Source organism: Cynocephalus volans, chromosome 3 (genome assembly GCF_027409185.1).
Source record: "Cynocephalus volans isolate mCynVol1 chromosome 3, mCynVol1.pri, whole genome shotgun sequence".
NCBI classification, from domain to species: Eukaryota; Metazoa; Chordata; class Mammalia; order Dermoptera; family Cynocephalidae; genus Cynocephalus; species Cynocephalus volans.
Genome location: NC_084462.1, coordinates 11,668,225 through 11,679,847, shown reverse-complemented (window position 1 = coordinate 11,679,847; position 11,623 = coordinate 11,668,225). Strand labels below are relative to the sequence as shown.

Here is an 11,623-nt window from a genome sequence, read left to right as displayed (position 1 = left end):
TATCAAGTATTTTATTTTCCTGTCCATTCGAACTATACCTGCACGCATCCTTCACCAAGCTCTGCAACTTCTAGAAATTTATCCTACAGATAAGGTTATGTGTGCAAAATGAGAGATACATAAGACAATTTTTAAACATTTTTTAAAAATAATAAGTACTATGTTGCATCCCAAAAGATAGGAAACAACCTAAATATGTATAAAATAAAGGTCTGGGAAAATACAATGTTGTCTGTCCAAGAATATGGTATGAAGTATAGAAGTTGTGGTCCATCCATACAATACAGAAATGAAAATTTATAGGGGAACTTTTTGTACTGATATAAGTAGATTTCCAAAATATTATTAAATTTTACTTAAAACGATATAACAGTGCCTCAGTGACGTTGGGAACAGTGAGTGCATACTCACAGTGATGGAGAGAACAGTAGGTAGGTTACAATTTCTAAAAAATGGGGGGAAATGCATACGTATGCCTTCATTTCTTCTTTTGACCCAGCACCCAAGTTGAATGCTGTCATTTGAAAGAGGTGAGAGAAAACACGTCTGTAACTTGGATTGAGGGAGTTTCTCTGGGAACAAAGCAAGGTCTTTGGACATCCGAGAGATGTGTGAGCATCTGGACTTGTAAAGGGAAAGATAGAAGGGACACGGGTTTATTCGGTATCCAGCATGAAACCAGTTTTCTTCCTTGCTGCCTTCATCTCATTTAACCTCCCTACTCACCTTGCCACATGCATGGTGGTGATTCTTCCCATTTTCCAGATGAGGATCTGAGACCAAGAAAACATTAAAGGGACTTGCAGATGGAGACACCAGCTTATAGAGCATGGCGACCATTCATGTGAGGTAGGTGCCACTGTTACTTCCCCTGGGGGACCCTTTGATTAAAGATGTTCAAATTCCTCATCAAGTCCTAAGAGACCCAGCACTTTCTGATGTGCTTTTTAGCCTCAATTTCTGAAGTATTCATGGCTTTGTTTGTTGGTTGATTTACATACTTGTTGCCTGTATTCTGGGCTCCACCCGTAAGTGGAACAGTTCTTTTTTTTTTTTTTTTTTTTTTTTTTTTGATCCAGTTACATTTATTTGTGTTCTCTCAGTGCCAAGTACAGGTCTGGACACAGAGTAGGTATTTAATAACTACTTAAAGGTTGTTTCCTCAAGTTTATTTGATTCCATTCAGTCTTTTGATCAAAGTGGAACAGTTCTGAGTTCAGGCATTTTACTTTCTGTATTACTATGTCTCTGAACCTGGAACTGATTCATAGGAAATGGGAATAAACATTTGTTGAATTAATGAGTGAATAAATTAATGATAGGGCCTGCTCTTTTTCTTTTCTATTTCCTTGATATCTCCACTGTGTTCTTAATATTATTTTAAGTACCATTTTACAAAGGGATTTCACATCTTGGTAGTTATCCTAAGGAAATAACCTTACGAGTGTGCAAAGATGAACATACAATAATGCTTAATAAAGGATCATTTATTGTAGCCAGAAAATGGAAATAATGTAAACGTTCACAATTAGGGATTAATTGCATAAAGCAGTACACATAGATTGATGATTTGGAATACCATAGGTTTTTAAAAATTAACTAAATTTGATTTATTTCTATGGAAACATGTCAGTGCTATCTTGAGAAATAAAAAAAAATGTGGATTATGAAATGGAATGAAATATGTGTTTCTGTTTCACTTCTGGTATGCATGTGTGCATTCATGTGTGTGTGCCCACAAAATATTGCAAATGAGTTATAATGAAATATTAACAGTGGCTATATCTGCTAATGGACTTCTGGGTTTTAATTTATTTTTCAGGTCTGCATGTTTTTTCCTTATTTCTCTAAAAAAATTGAACATAATTAATTGAACATTGATGATAATTAATAACATAAATAGCTGCTTTTGTTTTGTACCTACAAGATGCCAGGCTCTGTGTTTGGCACTTCTTAAAAAGAATTGCATATAATTCTCTCAAAATTTGTGTAAAGAACATTCTTGAACTACTCCCATTTAAGAATGAACTCAGGATCATAAGTGGGCTTTGCCAAGTTTGCACAGGTTCTTTTTTTTTTCTGTTCTATTTATTTTTTATTGGTTATGAATATTCATAGGGTACAAAGCAAATTGTCACCACTCATGCCCAAGATGCGATGGCCAGATCCATACTGGCAACATGCCCACTACCACAAATTGTGATTATACCCCGTGTCCCCCACCCAATTATCCCCCCAATTATCCCTGACCTCCCTCCCCATCCCCCCTTTCCCCACTCCATGTTGTATCCCTAGGTATGTTCTCTCCCTCTCCAAGCCCAACGCACCACTGTGGTCTTTCTTTCCTTCCTTCTTTCTCTCTTAGCTCCCACTTATGAGTGAGTACATATGGTAGGACAAAGGAACTAAACAGACATTTTTCAAAGGAAGACATACAAATGGCCAACAGGTACGTGAAAAAATGCTCAGCATCACTAGTCATCAGGGAAATGCAAATTAAAACCACATCGAGATACCACTTCACCCCAATTAGACTGGCTATGATCAAAAAGACAGAGAATAACAAATGCTGATGAGGATGTGGAGAGAAGGCAATGCTCCTACGTTGTTGGTGGGACTGTAAATTTGCACAGGTTCTAAGACAGAAAGTTAAGATTTAAATTTGGGCTAACATGATACCTGAAGTCTTACACAACACTGCCTCCGTTCTGGTGGTGGGCACATGAGTGTATATATGTCAAGACTCATAGAACTGTAGGCCAAAAATATCAATTTTATGTGTACTAATTTGAAAATTTAAAATATAAATTAGTATATCTAAAGATGAAAGAATGAATGAAGTCATCTGCTTATCCCACACTTCAAAGTAAAAATAAGAGAAGAGTTCTGTTAGATCATGACTCACAAACTTAAATATCCAGTGAAGGCCAGACAGATACATCAATGGGTGAAACATGCCAGAGTAGAATTCTATAGCTCCAGTAAGATGATAAATGACAAGTGACAGATTCCTTCAGTGTCCCAGAGACTGTGGCATCTAAAGAGGACAGGTCCAGATCCCAATATTTAAATGTTTTAAAATGTTTTAAAAATTACTAAAAAGAAAGCCAATTAAAGTACACTTGAGATCCAAACCTAACACAATGGTGTTACGTTTCAAATTTTTCTTTAGGCTGTTCAGTACTTGAGGGAAGAGCCCATGTTCCTTGCTCATCCCTGTGATTCCATTGCCTGGAATAGAGTCTGGACCTAGTTTGTAGACGCTCAAAAATGTGTGTTGAATTAGAGAATGAATCCATTTTAAAAAATGGATATATCTATACATAATGGCTTCATGAATGAATGAATGAATTATAAATAAATGAATAAAATAGCAAACTAATCAGTATATTAAAGAATCAAGGAATAAATGACCCAATCCATCAATCCAAAAATCAGTGAATTATGAAATAACAGAAGAGTCAATCAATGCTGCTGAATGATGGAATATATTAAAGAGATCCCAGTAAGGGACAGACCAATGCCGGGGTAAAAGGCAAATAATCTCTGCGGCAGTGTCCGGGAACACGTTAGTCTTGGTGTCTTGAGAGAGTCTAATCTTACTGAAATAAAGCCATCAGTTTTTGAACAAGCCCACAGGATGATTCATATTTGTTCACACATCTAGAGTTTCGTGCAGAGCATGGACGTCCAGAACAGCACAAAGCGAATCTACTTCATTCTTTCTGCTTGGGCTCTCCCAGTACCCACGGGCCCAGACCACCTTCTTCTGCCTGCTCCTTATGTCTTACATCATCACCCTTTTTGGGAACAGTCTTATCCGGCTCCTGATTTACTGTGATCACCAGCTTCACACGCCCATGTACTTCTTCTTCAGCAATCTGTCTTTCCTGGACATGCGCTATACCTCATCCAGTGTGCCCCAGATGCTCATCAACTGCTTGGTTAACATTCCTGTCATCTCCCTAGGACAATGCTTGGCCCAGATGACCAAAGGACTTTATCTAGGTGTAGTGGAGTGTCTTCTGCTGGCTGCCATGGCCTATGATTGCTGTGTGGCCTTTGGAGACCCACTGCACTATTCTGTGTGCTTTCGGGCCTGTTGGCTGGTTTCTCATGGTCTGCAGCCTAACTGCTCACTGTAGTTCCTGTTCTGACCATGCCTTTGGAGTTCTGTGGCCAACAGCTCATCAACAACTTCTCATGTGAGCTCCTGGTCCTACGCAAGCTTGCCTGCTCTGACCTGCAGCTCTATGAATCACTCATAGTGGGCACAAGTGCCCTGACCCTGCTGGCTCCTTTTGCCTTCATTGTGGCCTCCTATGCATGGATCCTGACTGTCATGCTGCAGATGCAGTCCACCGAGGGCCATGGCAAGGCCTTTTCCACATGTGGATCACACCTCACAGTGGTGGCCCTCTTCTATGGCACAGCCATCTCCATGTATATGATGCCCCAGGACAAGACCACCCATGACTGGGACAAGATTATCTCCATGTCCTATGGTGTCCTCACTCCCATGATGAACCCCCTTACCTACAGCCTGTGCAACAAGGACATGAGAGGTGCATTCAGGCAGCTCATGAGAAAAACAGCAGACCTCTGAGATGTGGTATTGAGAGGAGAAAAAATAAACTAAAATTCTAGGGTGTGTACTCTGAATTGGGAAGTATGAATTAGTTCTTTGCAACCATTGTAAAGATAGTACATTATACACAAACACACACACACACACACACACAAACATACACTCATACTCTACTTCTCATACTACTACTTCTACTACCTCTACCAAGAGGAGGTGAAGCAAAGAACCAACTAAGCAGCTAAAGAGGAAAGAGCCTCAGACCTAGTGTGTGTGTGAGAGAGAGAGAGATGTGAAGAAAAAGGGTGTCCCAGAAATTCTCTGTTGCTGGAGGAGAAAAAGAAAAGAATAGAGGGTCCCCTTACGTGCTGACTTCCTCTTACGGCTGGTTTCAGGGATCAGTGGCCAGGCCCCAGAAAAAACTGGTTCTGAACTTCTCTGCTGCCTCAGTAGCTCACTCTGAGAAGCCACGAATGGTGAGTGTATTGCAGAAGCGTTGGCATTGCTGCCTCAGTAGCCCCTGCCAACTTTCTCTTCATCAAGAAATATGAAAGATCTGAGATATAAGCTACTTTATATATATATATTTTTTAATTAATATATATTTTTTTACATTCTCTAATGTTGTTGTGGAGCAGTTGGGAGGAAGAGGGAGAGGGGAAAGGGGAAGGAAATGGGATGGAAGAAGGAAGAAGGAGGAGGGGCAGGATTAAAGGCCTGTGGCACCCCCTCATTCCCATAGGGGAGACCAGGGGGCTTCCAGCGGTGGCTTGGTCATGGCTGGGCTGGTTTAGAAGTAAGCAAAGTCCAACAAACTAGTTCCAGTGCAGAGTTTGAATGGTGGGAATAGCAAATAATCCAACACAGAAATGAAAGAAAAAACAACGTACCCACGGCCAGAGACAAAGTTTGATATTAACTAGTAAACGTCTCATTTCACCAAAAACACCTGTAACACCTAGAAGGACTGGAAGTCCCCTGGGCTACCAAGCCAGAAAGCGGGAAGGCTGGGGGCCTCAGCCATGCCCCCCAACACCTGCAACCAGTCCCAAGGGTTGGGGCCAAGGTCCTCAGCCACAACCTTCCAACACCCACAACCAGACCAGTGACAACCACTGAGACACCACAAAAAGTGCCCCAGGCCCTCCCAAGCTGTGGTGGTGGGGGACTGAGGGCCTAGGCTATGCTCTCCTGACACCTGCACCCAACCCAGCAATGACCACTGAGCCACCACAGGAAGTGCCCCAGGCTCTCCTGAGCTGGAGTGGTTAGGGGCCTTGGGCCTCAGCCATGCCCCACCAAAACCTGCAACCAGACCAGCGGCGACCACTGAGCCACTGCAGGAAGTGCCCAGGCTCTCCTGAGTCAGGGTAGTGGGAAGCCAAGGGCCTCAGCCGTGCCCCTCAACACGTGCAACCAGCCCAGCAACAACCACCAAGCTGCAGCAAGAAGGGCCCCAGGTTCCTAAGCTGGGGTGGTGGGGGGTGAGGGCTTTTGCCACACCCCCTGATATCTGCACCCAGCCTGGCAATGACCAAGCCACCACTGGAAGCCCCCAGTCTCCCCTGTGGGAATGAGGGGGATACCATAGGCTTCAGTCCTGCACCCCCTCCTTCCTCCTTCTTCCATCCCATTTCCTTCCCCTTTCTCCTCTCCTACTTCCTCCCAACTGCTCCACAAACAACATCATAGAATGTAAAAATATAATAATATTAATAAAAATAAAAATAAAACACACCAAAATGCACAAAACAAACAAATAAGTAAACAAATAATGGGGGGGGGGGAAATTAGGTCCATTCTTTCTACCATCCCCCAAGAAGTTTATATTCCAGTATCAAAAGCAAATAAAAGTAGCATCAGTCTTATAATGGACTGAAGACAAAGGGTTCATCAAAGGGCTCTAGTGATGAGGTCAGACACAGCTTCCCTTACAACACACTGAACACAAGTGACTCCATTTTGTTAAACTTCTAAATTAAAAACATTTGTTTTCTTACTCTTTTTTTTTTTTTTTTTTTGTCTTTTTCGTGACCTGCACTCAGCCAGTGAGTGCACCGGCCAGTCCTATATAGGATCCGAACCCGCAGCAGGAGCGTCGCCGCACTCCCAGCGCCACACTCTCCCGAGTGCGCCACGGGCTCGGCCCTGTTTTCTTACTCTTGTAACCTGAACTGCATAGCTTGCAGCTCGACCTTAGAATACAGTAAATAATTCTTGTTCACATGATTGTGAGAACATGATGACTTTTGCTCACATTGTATACAGAATAATTAAAGAAAGAATAATTATAGAAGAAATTATTAACCCAGGTGGTCATTCTTTACTAGCTTACTATCTAGATCTTTTTAAGGTTAACAAGAACTGAATCTGTAACTTGACTTCATGGAGGACAGTCACCATGAATCAGCTTCCACCCGAGGAGTTCTTTGATGTTTATCTGCAATTTTCCTGCATGTCCCTGCATCACCGTGAATCAGCCCCCCTACTACCTGTCCCTATAAAACCCTTTGGCAAGTCTGGAAAAAGTGGAGATGAAAGTCTTTGAGACATGAGTCCACCATTTCCCCAGGCTGCCGGCTTCCTGATTAAAGGCTACCTTTCCTTACACCAGCACTTATCTCTCAATTATTGGCTACTGAGTGGTGAGCAAATGGAACTTTCGGGTTTTGATAACAGCCTGAGATGTGACATCTGACTCCAGCCCTGAGAGAAGGGAGGAAAGAGCCTCACTGAAACCCAGGGTGGGGAACAGAACAGCACATGCAAAGATCTGGATCTTGGGTATTTGTGGGAGAGGCCAATAGGGTAGAATTCAACATGTTTGCCTCTCTCTGTCTCTCCTAGGATCTTCTCCTGTCCTCTTCTTCGTACTCTTTGCCCTCTTCTTTGACTTCTCTTCTTTCTTCTCACATACTACATCCTTTCTATTTTGTCTCTTTCTCCCATATTTCCCTCTTTCTCTTTTCTTCTTATACATTCTTCGGTGTAGTCTGATTCTGTCAGGGACTACAGAAAGCCCATTTTATTTAACAAGCAACACATTTTATGTACAGTCTCTGCTCTAGACCATTGGGGAAACAGGAATACAAACATTGTAATGGTCAGATTAGTACCTTCACAAAACCCATAGACATTAAAATATTTTAAAGGTAGGGAACATATATGCATTATTTCTGCTCTGTTTTCTTTGTCCCCAGTACTGTGCCTAATGCATGATATATGTGAAATGACCATTGAGTGATAAAATAAATACAAAACCAGTCTTTCTATAGGGCAGTAGGAAAGGCATAACCCAATTAAGGACTTCTCTTCTTGTTTTTAAAACAATGAAGCTTGGCCTTATTTTATTCCATAAATATACTTTAAGTTCACCTTTGCACAAGTTAGCATCAACTATCCCCTTACCTGCTAATGAGTCCATAGTCTCAATGTGCCCTTTAGCACCATGGAGAGGTGTTAATCAGTGATGAGACTGTCCTAGAGCTTCAATCCAGGGCTCAATAAGGAAAATAATTACCTGCTCTTTGGGTGCAAAGGACGTGTGATACAATTTTAGAGACACAACCCAACTCTCAAAGAGTTCATGGTCTGGTGGAGGAAAGAGGTAAATAGTAAGTCTTAGCACCCCAGGAGACGAGGAACAAGAGAACTAGTACACATACTCTGACAGTATTGAGGAGAGAATTGTTTGAACAATTGTAGATAGACTGGTTGGGAAAAGTTTTGAAAAAAAAGGTGAATCCATTCTTTCTAACCCTGATTTGTTCATAATCACTAAATTAAAACTGTAATTCATATTTATAGTCGATATTTTTTAAACCCAGCTATTTTTTACTGAATATTTACAATGTATTGAGCATTTTGTTAAGTTGTTACCTATCAACAACCCTAATGTCCAGGTGAAAGAGATGAGGTTCAGAAGAGACACCAGTACTCTTCTTGCTACACCATGTAATGAGTATTGGGGGTGGGAAACTAAGCTCAAGAACCTACATTCACCTTTCTCTTCTGGGCATTCTAAACTTATCTAATATTGTGGGGGGGATGGGGTGTCAAGTAAAAGTCCAGGTAAAGGGAGCCCAGCATACTTCACATAAAAAATTCATCACTGAGTTTGTCATGTGAGGCAGCCTAACAAATTCATGAGTCAAGTACATGGATTATATTTCTCATGAGAATTTAGATGCAGGAAGACAACTAAATAGCATCATAGAAAGTTGGCACTATGTCTCAGAAAGCTCAAATGTGTATACCCTTCAAACCAGCAAAACTCTGTCCAGAATTTTTAACCTAAGACAGTAATTCTCAAACATTTTCACCTCAGAACCCCTGTACAGTTTTAAAAATTAAGAACACCAAAAAAAAAAAAAAAAAAACCTTTAGTTTGCATGATTTATAGCTCGGTATACTTATCGTGTTATAAACTAAAGCTGAGAAAACTAATTTAAAACTTAAAAATACAGTAACAAACCTGTTGGATAAAAAGAAAACACAATATTTATAAACAGCAATTATACTTCCCAAACAAAAACTTAGTAGTAGATGTGGCATTGTTTTATATTTTGTCAAATATATTTAATATCTTTTTCAATAAAAAAAGACAGCTAGATTCTCATATCTGCTTCTCAATTCAAACACTTGCAACATTATATCATGACAGAACGGGAGAAGGAAAAAGGGAAATAATATAATCATGTCCTCAGGAAAATAGTCTAATTTGCAGACCCCTTGGAAATGGTCTCGATTCTGCCAAGAGTTATTTTTATTTTGTTTTATTTTACTTTATTTCTGTTTATTTATTTTGTCATTGAAACATTTTGATTGTACATATTTATTTGGCACACAGTTGTATTTCAATATATGTATACAATATGTGATCATCAAATCAGGGTAATTAGAATAGTCATCATCAAAAAATTTATCATCTCTTGAGTTACATTTTTTAACTACTAGCCTAAGAGATATACAAGTAATACACATGACATTATAAATAGAGACCATCTGAATGTACAGATGAGAGGTTATTAATTAAAGAAAATGTAGGACATCCACATTAGTCTCTGCCATTGTATGGCTGGGGCAAAACAGCCCCTCCCCCACTGCCCGCTCTCACTCTAATTGCTTGGTGACTCATCTGCAAGAACAGTGAGTGCTGCTGGGCAACCAGACCAGCTCCTCTGTTTCTCTCCCCTCTCCAGTGAATGCCTACTGTAATCCTGCTGTTCTATCCTCACACCAGCAACTGTCTGCACAAGTACGCTGAATACTTGAAAATTGATGGAACACAGCAATGTTTGACATCTGACACTGCATGAACGGCTCACTCCAGCTGTTCACAGTTTCAACATTCAATGTCTCCACATTTCTTTTGTTGACATTGCATCTTTGTGATCCTGGGTTGTCAACGGTTGCTGGGAAGACAACAAACCAGCACACGAAAATAAACGTGGATTAGGAAAAGAGGGTGGCATGGTCCAGCTTGATCCTAAGGCTTGAGAAGTTATACACTGCACAACAGGCACATACATCCCATTATTAAATAGTTGTCATTATTGAAGAATGAAAGAAAATTTATTTTTTCACTCAGAAGGAAAAAAGTTATCTCAAATCCATTTACATGTCTACTTATCCCTAAAATGGAAAATAACAAATGTTGGTGGAACTTGGAGAGATTGGAACTTCTGCACAGTTGTTGGAAATGTGACATGATACAACCTCAATGAAACACAGTATGACAATTCCTGAAAAAATTAATAATAGAACTGCCACATGATCCTGCAATTTCACATCTATCTGAGTATATACCTAAAAGTATTGAAAACAGGGTTTTGAAGAAATACTTCTACAGTCATGTTTACAGCAACATTATTCATAATAGTCAAAGGTGGAATGACCCAGGTATCCATTGAAGGGTAAATAGATAATGCATTAATAAAATGTGCTATTTACACACATCATATGTTACTCAGTCTTATAAAGAAAAAAATTACCACATGCTACCACATAAATGAACCTTGAAGACATTATGCCAAGTGAAATAAGCCGGTCACAAAAGGCAACTACTATGTGAGTTCACTTGTTTAACCTACCTAGACTAGTCTACTTCACAGAGACAAAAAGTAGAACGGTGGTTACCAGGGGCTGGGGGAGGGGGAATGGAGACTTAGTGTTTAATGGGTATAAAGTTTCAGTTTTGAAAGATGAAAACAGTTCTGGGGATGGAAGGTAGTGATGATTGAAAAACAATGTGAATGTAATTTATGCCAGTGAACTGTACACTTAACAATAATTAAAATGTATGCACCATAATGTGTCCCTAACAACTGGGCTACAATATGAGAAATGGATTCTTAGGTGATATTGTCTTTTTTCAAACCTCATAGAGTGTAGTTACACAAACCTGGATGGTATAGCCTACTGCACACCTAGGCTGCATAGTATAGCCATTATAATCTTATGAGACCACAGTCACATATAAGGTCCTTCATTGACAGAAATGTCCTTATGCTGTGTATGACTGCATTAAGTTTTGTGTAATTTACCACATTTTGTAAAAAGTTTAAAAATTTTGTAAACCGATGTTCAATGATTAACATTAATTTAAAAATTACTAAACATAGTAAATTTTATGTTCTGTGTATTTGTCACAACTAGAAATTAAAAGTTAAAAAAAAATAAAAGGAATACTCCTTTAATGTTTTGTTATGCAACACTGCCATCTAGCAATTGCAAGGCACTTAATAATATCATTAGATGGCCTCAAATGAGAAGAAAAAAACCCTAAACATTGTTATGTTTATATTTGTTTGACTGTTTGTTCTTTTAAAAGATTTTTTTCTCAAATTTTATTAAAGAACACAGTGCTGTGGTAAAATGCAGGACTTTGAGTAGATGAATGCAATGATCTGGTGTGATTCCTTAGCCCTGGCATGGACACAGCTGGGTGAGAGAGTTTAGGCTGAATTTCACATCATTCTCACCTCCTTAGGTGCCTATATGCAGAGTAAAACATGCACAGTCATTCACAACATCCCT

General features: G+C 39.9%; 1 pseudogene; it reads left to right on the top strand.

Moving 5' to 3' along the window:
* The first annotated feature begins 829 nt into the window (after window positions 1–829).
* LOC134372416 (olfactory receptor 13H1-like) lies at window positions 830–4,606 on the top strand (annotated as a pseudogene).
* Window positions 4,607–11,623: the final 7,017 nt, after the last annotated feature.